This window comes from Portunus trituberculatus, chromosome 37 (assembly GCF_017591435.1).
Source record: "Portunus trituberculatus isolate SZX2019 chromosome 37, ASM1759143v1, whole genome shotgun sequence".
Classification (NCBI taxonomy): Eukaryota; Metazoa; Arthropoda; class Malacostraca; order Decapoda; family Portunidae; genus Portunus; species Portunus trituberculatus.
The window spans coordinates 31,971,228-31,981,227 of record NC_059291.1 but is presented as its reverse complement, the minus strand read 5'-3'; the positions used below and the strand labels follow the sequence as shown (position 1 = coordinate 31,981,227).

The window sequence follows — 10,000 nt, the reverse complement described above, 5'->3', positions numbered from 1 at the left end:
ACCTTTATAAATAAGGAAAACATTAACATTAGAATGCAAATATTGTGGAAATACACTCCTTGAGTGTGAAGCTAGATCAGATATAATCATGATGACGAGGGCCCTACTGAGAAGTGGCGCTGCATATGTCACCTAGTAAAGGGCATTACCTACACAACAAAAATGGTGCGTGTGTGTGTGTGTGTGTGTGTGTGTGTGTGTGTGTGTGTGTGTGTGTGTGTGTGTGTGTGTGTGTGTGTGTATGTATGTGTGTGTGTGTGTGTGTGTGTGTGTGTGTGTGTGTGTGTGTGTGTGTGTGTGTGTGTGTGAGGTGTTCGCCAGTATGGCTGAATGGCGTGATGCGTGGCTGTGGTCTGAAGGGAATTTGTTGTAAAGTTCATGTGTGTAAGAGGACTCTCGTAGATTTCAGTCTATAAAACCTAAAGTATGTGACACTGGTCTTGTGATTATGACAAGATCTGGAAGGTTAGACGTGTGTGTGTGTGTGTGTGTGTGTGTGTGTGTGTGTGTGTGTGTGTGTGTGTGTGTGTGTGTGTGTGTGTGTGTGTGTGTGTGTGTGTGTGTGTCAGGACGTGACATATTTTTGATAACCTGCAGTCGGCAGTCATATACTATAGATATAACAGTAATGATTAGACCTAAAGGTTGTCATATTCACTAAAACCTGTAGCAATGAAATGTTGCTTCATGGAGTGACGTGTGACGCCTTGCCTCAAGCTGCTGAATCTGAATCTGGAATGAGCCGAAGCGTGTCTGTCTGGTGATGTGAATCTGGGGCACTAATTCATGTCATACGGTGAGGTCAGGCACCAAGGATATTTTTTGTCCTACATGTCAAGGAGTCTGGCTAGGAAAAAAGGTAGATAAAATGAATAGATATATAAGAATACGAGAGAAAAAATCTAATTTCCTCTCTTTTGGTATTAGATTTGCAGGTGAAAGTCCACAAGTCATAGCTGAGTTTGGAAGCAAGATGAATGAATGTCTGCACTTTAAGCAACAAAATAATCCGCTCTAACAGAATGCTATTCCATTATTTCACTTATTTCTACCAATTTTGTAGGGCACGGAAGCAGAATGAAAAACTGTTCTCAGATCCGTTTTAAAGCTGCGATTGTAAACATAAATATTTGCAGATTGGAAAAGAAAGACAATGTTTCAGTAAGGACGTAAATCCACCGAGGTTTTCAGTGGTTGCAATGAGTGTTGTCAGGGGGATAGTTGTCATTTTCCAGCTCCCCCACTGCATGTCAAGGACTCCTGTAAAGTAAAATGTGAACTTCCTTCATTTATACGAGTAACGAATTCAAAGACAAACCTAGTAAGAAATGTATACTTTATCATTTATAAACTTTTGAGGACAGCGATAGCAATTGGTGCTTCAAATTAAAAATTAAACTGTTTGGAGTTCATAACAATGTTTCAGCAGAACAGAGGGTATAATAATTGAAAGCAAAATATAAGCGGTTTTTGTAAATTCATCGGTGGGACTGTGTGTCTGGTGCAGGCAAAAATATATCACTTAATAGAAGTATATTGTTATGCTATGTTCAAGGATGTGTTTAATGTATCAAAGAATATGACAAGAATATGATCATGTTAATTTGTTTCTGGGTATTTTCCGGCTTAGAATAAGATTGCTGTTAATCCTCTGCGTGAAAGGAGTTAGTGAGGTGTGGGTCAGAGGAGTGTGAGAAGTATATCACGTGCGTGTCTTCCCCTCGTAGTGGTTCAGTTAAGTCTTTCTTTTTCTCAAATAAAGAATGTATTCAGCTTTTCAGAATGGTAAGCAGGATATGAAAAAGAAGATAATTAACTAAGAAAAAAAACATGCAATGAGAAATATTAAAATCTTTACATTTTTAAGAGAGATTTGAACTTGAATGAATGAGCAACCTAAGAAATAATCGGATAGTTTTAAGGATCATATTTTGTAGGTAATTTAGGTGAGGAAAATAATGCGCACTATATACAATTAAATATTTATTTATTCCTTCATACCAGATCTTACTGTATGTTCGCTTTGAAGACGGCGAGATACAGGCCACTCGTAAACCTGCAAATGTGTGGCTTCCGGTATTGTTTATCAAGGCTACGTAGTCATAAAGAACTACTCATGGTACACTATAATGTCGCGTCAACTGACGCGAGCTATATTTAACCTGTCATGTCTCATATTCTCAAAGCTTTAACACTGTACAGCCACAAAGCCACTTGGAATTTTCGTAATTTTTCCAGAATTCTTTTATGGTGGAGGCAGGTGATTTTTCCGTCGTGTGGTGGTGTTATCTTGATCAGAATAGCTCAGCGGACAGGGTATATATTGCCCGCCACTTTACGTAGCAAGCTTGTAAGAAATCATGTGGGACGTTAAATGATAGAAGAAATGAATAGGGAAGAGCATTTCATTATCATGCGTGGGTAGAACACAAGGAATTAACTGAGAACGTATTCCATGACAATTAGTGATCTATAAAGAGGGCATCTGCTGGATCATAAATGCCACTACTAATCATAGCGGACATGTGGGGAGGGTATGACGTGTGGGGGGAAGGATATGGTGAACCTGCAGGTGTGTGCGTCTCGGCAGGTGCAGGGCAGGCTGGAAAGGCTTTTTATGTGGGAGATGTCAGTGTTTAGATGATCTGTCTCCATGGCAGCGAAATAATCACCATTCCAAGGATCACTAATGGGAAATGTTTTATTGATGGCATCCTAACATGCGTCATTGCCATTACGTAAGTGTAAGATTGATATTAGACATTAGTGTTTAATCATGAGAATGAATAACTCTTTGGGAAAACAATTAGAGCCAAACAAATATGACTTCGTGTAACCTGATGATTTTATTTTTATTCTAATGGGCATCACAATTACTAGAGTGAGTGAGTGAGTGTAGGTGTACCAATCAAATAGCTATGTTAAATCCGCAGAAGTTAGTAATAGTCACGTCTCTCTTATTTAATACTGGTCATAATTTGGAAATGAGTCTAAATCTGGATGAGCTTCACGAGCAACACTTTACGCGGAATGATGTGCCGGGATTACCGAAAACACCGTACATAGAATACGCCTGAAAAGAATGGCGCGAAATCAGCGAAATCACGGCAAAATGTAGCGCATCAACACTGCAAGTGAACAATGCATCACTCAGAAAGACAGCCATGCATGCAGTTAATGACAATATGAATTTGATGAAGACGTATAAATCATGTGGAAATATTCAGACAACAAAACTGTGTCACCCATTGAGAGTAATACTGAAATTAAAGTAAAGGCAAAATACTAACGATGCTGTAATAAAAAAAAGACCACGAAGCCATTTGAAATAATGATACTGCTGCACTGAACAACTCTCTTGACAAGGATATCTGTCAGCCAAATGAATGTTCGCAACACATGTTCGTGAAGCTGAAAATGTGTGTGTGAGAGAGAGAGAGATAGAGAGAGAGAGAGAGAGAGAGAGAGAGAGAGAGAGAGAGAGAGAGAGAGAGAGAGAGGGAAGGAGACTGATTGATTGGTTGATTGGGGCACCACATCAGTAGGTTCATATGACGCCGCATGTCAAAACGTAAATTAAACACCGAAATTTATAATGCCATAAGATCAGATAAGAAAATAACACGTCATAATGATAAAATAACAGACAACGAGACGTGAGCGTGTGCAGTGGAGCATCGCGGGCAGCGGGAAGCACCAGCAAGGAAGTGAACGAAAATGGAAAAATATTACTGAGCGCTTGAAAATGGATGAATAAATGTTTGGTTATTTTAGTGACAGGCAGGCAGTGTTGGAGAGATTAATAACATCACTGGGATATATCTGTCGATGGGGAGATTAACAACATTCGTATCCACTGCCTAAAGGGACCAATTGTGACGGTGGATAAACGGCCTTAAGTGATAAAATGCACTCTCAATTGCAAATGAAGAGAGAGAGAGAGAGAGAGAGAGAGAGAGAGAGAGAGAGAGAGAGAGAGAGAGAGAAATACTTGGACTATACAATAGAACAGTAATTTGGCTTACCATGAGATGAAAATGATGATGATGATATGATAACGATGATGATGATAATGATGATAACCCACAACATATCGAAGTGTGCTTAATTCATGGCAATGTGTTCACTGGACGTTTCGGAAAATGGGTATGCTTACATGAATACAATCTCATTATTCCCCTTACCTAGTCTCTCAATACGGCCATCGCACATCTGCCGCCTTTCTGATGCACTATACGCGATACGCTGGGAATCACACAGAAGCTTCTTGACAACTGCCACACGCTGGGAACGAAAGAGAAGCTTCATAACAACTATCAACGTTTTGCCCATATCCTGAAACACTTTCTCCTTTCGCTGAGGCTATCTATGTACTAAAGATAAGGAGTCTGTGTTCTCGCGTGTGTTTTCTCTTTAAATACTATTATTACTGATGAAAATTTCTTACTCTATTTCACCATAAAAAAAACTATAAAAGAATATTCAAGATGAGATGGAAGAATATGCGGATACGGTCCTTAGTATGATTAGTATGTTGTACTGTCGTAGTCATTCACTAAATTGGCAAATGACTAGGAATCACGGAATTCTTTATCGACCGACGTTTTGCAATCCATTGTGTCTAGAGTGATGGCAAACATGACAGTATTAGTGGAACAGAGTAACGACCTTATGATGGACGCTGCTCACTGCCCTTTGTTACTGGATTTGAAGAATGACCAACAGTGTACACAGATTTGAAATAAGTGGCCTATGGAAGTGACTGAAATGGGATGTCTTATCGGACACAGGCACGGCAGAGTGAGTGAGTAGCAGGACGCAGGGCACTGGCTGGTGAGGTACGAAGGGTAGATCCAGTCTTCGGAGTTTAGCGAGGTGAGCAGACTTTAAAGTTGTGGTCAGTTGACGCACAGATGAAGTGCATTGCCTGGGCTCGCGGGATATCAAGGATAAGCGTGACACTAAGCAACGAGAATAATTAGCTAGTTTGGTACACGTGTAATAATGACTGTGATTCAGGTAACAACATTACGGATTTGAGTGTAAAGTTCGTATAGTGTTGTTTAATGGAACATGATTTGGGAGCGGAGTGAATAAAACAAGTAAACCACTGGTCGTGATATCAACCATACACTTAAACTACTTTCTGTTCTGCATTTCTCCAAAGTATTGAGGCTGTTGCTGCATTTTTTTATCAAGACGACTCAACAATTAATAGCAGGAAGCTTCCACGTGAAATGGTAACCGTACGTATTTGTTTTTAGGCTTTGAGATCAAAAGAAGTGAGAGAATATGTTCATATCTGTGAAGTTTCGTGATTTAGGAGTGATGCCAACTCAGAACACTGAACCTCCCTCGTTTGATAAGCATGCAGTGAAGACCTTTTGGTTTGTAGAGAGCGTAGACACAACATGTGTAAATGGTTAACTTATAGAAAAGAACGGCCAGCTATGACGATTACTGTTTAGAGTGGTTTATAAATGCTGATGGATGGTTACACAGCACAAATTATCACGCATTTCAGGCCATTTTGAATTATTCTAATATTTGTTGTGGAGGGTTAAGCATGTGCAGATACTAAATATGATGATGGAGATCTTTATCTATCCATTCCATCCTTAGATTAACTTGAAATTTCATGTCCCTCTTTACGTCATCATATCTTTGCCCGTCATAGTTCATTTAATGTGTTCATTGATGTCGACTCACGAAGACAAACAGCAATGATGTAAAGTAAGTGCTTTTTAAATCACATGAATTAGTTAATGCGAGTTAATTTGGATGGAGAAACACATAAGAAAGACAATATTGCCTTGATTTGCTGCCAAAGGTTCATGGAGTTTGATAGATATTGTATAAAACAAATATGCACACACACACACACACACACACACACACACACGCCCGGTAGCTCAGTGGTTAGAGCGCTGGCTTCGCAAGCCAGAGGACCGAGGTTCGATTCCCCGGCCGGGTAGAGATATTTGGGTGGGTCTCTTTTCACGTGTAGTCCCTGTTCACCTAGCAGTGAGTAGGTACGGGATGTAAATCGAGGAGTTGTGACCTTGTTGTCCCGGTGTGTGTTGTGTGCCTGGTCTCAGGCCTATCCAAAGATCGGAAATAATGAGCTCTGAGCTCGCTCCGTAGGGCTGTCTCGTCAGAGACTGCAGCAGATCAAACAGTGAAACACACACACACACACACACACACACACACACACACACACACACAGTAATAGTGAATTTTAAAACAAGGATGAAAGTAAAGCAATACATATCGAAACAGAAAAAATTGAAAAAATGTGATGTATCTTTAACTCACTTTAGAACGTTTCATTCCAAGCCGAGTTAGGAAACACGAAGTCAGGTTGTTTTTTACCCTGGTTCGTGGCGCTGTGCTTTGATGGATTACACCAAGGCTTAAAACTGTGCTGTGTTTTTACGTGCGTTTAAAGAGGTGATGGAAAAGACGTGTTTTCTGAAAATCGTTGTGTTGACCTTAGATTGGATGTGAAGAAAAGAAACAAATTTAGGTGCAGCTTATTGAAGTGAAGTGGCAGGCTGTCTGTTGTATTACATGAAGCAGCTGGCAATATTGTTAGAAGAATCAATATAGTCATTTGGGTTCAAATAAATACGCAGAGAAAAAAGTGACACATGAGAGCAATTTTCATTCACCCTTAATGGATGTTATTGAACTGCCGTAATTGATAAATAAACATTCAGAGAGAAATATAAATGCATGAAATAAATTAATCGTTTGGGTGTCCTTATCTAACATTTCTGAAAGCAATAATCACTCAAACATCCATAACGATCACTGAGTTGAGTGAGATATGAATATTGAAACTGGAATATGAATATTAATTTGAGTGTTAATTGTTACAAAGTTATGAAGGTTTGAACTCATTATCTCTTCTTGTATGTTAACGTTGAGCAAAGAATAATAGCAGCAATGGTAGTAGTGGTAGTAGTAGTAGTAGTAGTAGTAGTAGTAGTGGTGGTGGTGGCAGTAGTGGCGGTGCAGTGGTGGTAGTGGTAGCAATGGTGCCAGTGGTGGTGGTAATAATGGCACTGGTGGTGGCATGGTGGTGGTGGTGGTGGTGGTGGTGGTGGTGGTGGTGGTGGTGGTGGCAGTGGTGGTGGTGGTGGCGGTGGTGGTGGTGGTGGTGGTGGTGGTGGTGGTGGTGGTGGTGGTGGTGGTGGTGGTAGTGTAGCAGTGGTGGGTGGTGGTGGTGGTGGTGGTGGTGGTGGTGGTGGTGGTGGTGGTGGTGGTGGTGGTGGTGGTGGTGGTGGTGGTGGTGGTGGTGGTGGTGGTGGTAGTAGTGGCAGTAGCAGTAGTAGTAGTGTGGTGGTAGTGGTAGTAGTAGTAGTAGTAGTAGTAGTAGTAGTAGCAGTAGTAGTAATAGTATTGATGGCATGGTATTAGAAATGATGGTGGTCAGTCAGGTACTAGCCTTGGTAATTACTGTACTTGTCACTCCATCACGTTAAATGAATAATTTTACATTTTTTTTCTACTTCAGGTGGTTTTCCGCATTTCGAAAACACTTATGCAAAAGTGATAAAAAGTTTAAAGCCTATCGTTTCCTATATAATGTTATGATGAACAGACGAAATAGCCAATCCACACAATTTTAGTTTTTTTTTTTTATTTCGATCTATCTACCTCTATCTGTATTTATAGGTATATTTTTCATATGAAGCTCTAGCACTCTGCATTAATGTATTGTATCAATTATGTAAACCTAATACATTAAATCATGTTCGAAATATGAAAATTTGAAATAAACGTTGGTGGTGGTGCATTCATACGTAACTTTGTTTATCGCCGCCTTATTGAGTCACGGCTAAATTTTGTGATTATTATTCTATGCAACTATTTTTCGATATGATGAAAACTCTAATTATAAAAACGATATGAAGCGCAGCTATAACAATTGAAAACCATGACACTGAATCCATGGCACCATCATGTGTCCTGTGCCACTTGGTGACCTAAAATCTGTATTAGGAAAAGTTGCTCTCTCACACTACCACTACCACAGTGATAGACAGGCTTTGACAGAGCGTTTCTCCCGTAAATATTCGAAATTAATTAAAAAAAAATTTGATCTATCACTAAAACTTTAAAACACATCTGGAACCCGTATAACTAGAACCTTTATATTTATGTAAGATGATAAAACTGGCCAAGGGCAAAACAAAGAATGAACAAAAAAAAACATTTAGAATGCCAGTCTCTGTGTAAATCTGAGAGAGTTAGCCAAAGGAAAGAAATAAATGTCTCGAAAACCAGCTCAGTAGCAATTGTTTACCTGATGGCAGTAAGTGGGTACAGAATGTAACTCAAAGGCTGTGTGGCCTCGCTGCTTCGGTGCGTGGTGTGTGAGTGGTCTCTGTCCTACCCGAACATTAGTCAGTATAATTTGTGAGCTCTTTCTGTATTGGAAGGGCTAGTTGATCAAAAGACAACTGTAGTGGAATAACACACACACACACACACACACACACACACACACACACACACACACACACACACACACACACACATACGTGTATATATATATATATATATATATATATATATATATATATATATATATATATATATATATATATATATATATATATATATATATATATATATATATATATATATATATATATATATATATATATATATATATATATATATATATATATATATATATATATATATATATATATATATATATATATATATATATATATATATATATATATATATATATATATATATATATATATATATATATATATATATATATATATATATATATATATATATATATATATATATATATATATATATATATATATATATATATATATATATATATATATATATATATATATATATATATATATATATATATATATATATATATATATATATATATATATATATATATATATATATATATATATATATATATATATATATATATATATATATATATATATATATATATATATATATATATATATATATATATATACGGTACATGAGAGAGAAGACCCACAAAAGGACGGTTATCATTATTATATCCACTTCACAACGTTTCTGGAAAGTACATATCCCATCATCAGGTACAAAAGGGAGCTGTAAAACCACACGTAAAATGTTAAAAAAAATGACCAGACGCAGTGGTTCTGCTACTTGTTCCTACTTGTTTTCAGTGGCATTTCAAGCCTTGAACTTTCATTGACCACGTCCTGTTAACTTGCCAAGCTGCCGCGTCTGTCCGTCAACATTTAATTCATTTCCTTGCTGAGAATGTGAATTTCCTTCATTTTAAAAGTAAATTCGTCACTCCATCTGCCTCTGACCGCCCTCCTGAATGTTTTGAGTGCCACCGGAAAGGTTGCCAGCCTCGATCAGCTCAGGTTTGTTCTTAGCTAGAATGGATCCCTCCAGCTTGTTAATTGAATATTGATAATTTTGTTTTAGAGATAATGGAAAATAAAGTCTTTTATATTTTTATTTAATTTAAGAAATTTCAATCGGGTTCTACACATATTTGTAAAATTTCATTTATAATGTTTGTTATCATCCAGGAGTAAACTGATTGATACCACAATCTCTCACACACACACACACACACACACACACACACACACACTCAAAGAAAAAACTTCTCTTGAGCCTTACATTTAGCGATCAATCATTCATTCTCAACTTTTCATATAATTTCGTGATAACTTTTAGACATTTGTTTTTCATTTCTTTTTCATGTATTTTTCTTTTTTGCCGTCGTACACTTTGGATTCTCTTGATATTATTGTGGTAAGCTATTTTTTCCTCCTCTTATGGCTCACGTCCACTCACAAGATCAAGAAACTCAGAAACGTCAGAAGCTAGTTTTCTTTACTTTTTTTCCCCATATATTTCATTCAGAGTTCCAGTTATGTTTTTTTTTTCTTTCCCTTTTTTCTTTTTTTAACCGACGGAAAAAGAGAAG

At 37.6% G+C, this 10,000-nt stretch overlaps 1 non-coding gene across 1 annotated transcript; it reads left to right on the top strand.

Annotated features, from left to right (window-relative positions):
• The first annotated feature begins 5,901 nt into the window (after window positions 1–5,901).
• On the top strand, window positions 5,902–5,975 carry Trnaa-cgc. The gene has a single exon. It is a non-coding gene; the product is annotated as a tRNA-Ala (tRNA).
• Window positions 5,976–10,000: the final 4,025 nt, after the last annotated feature.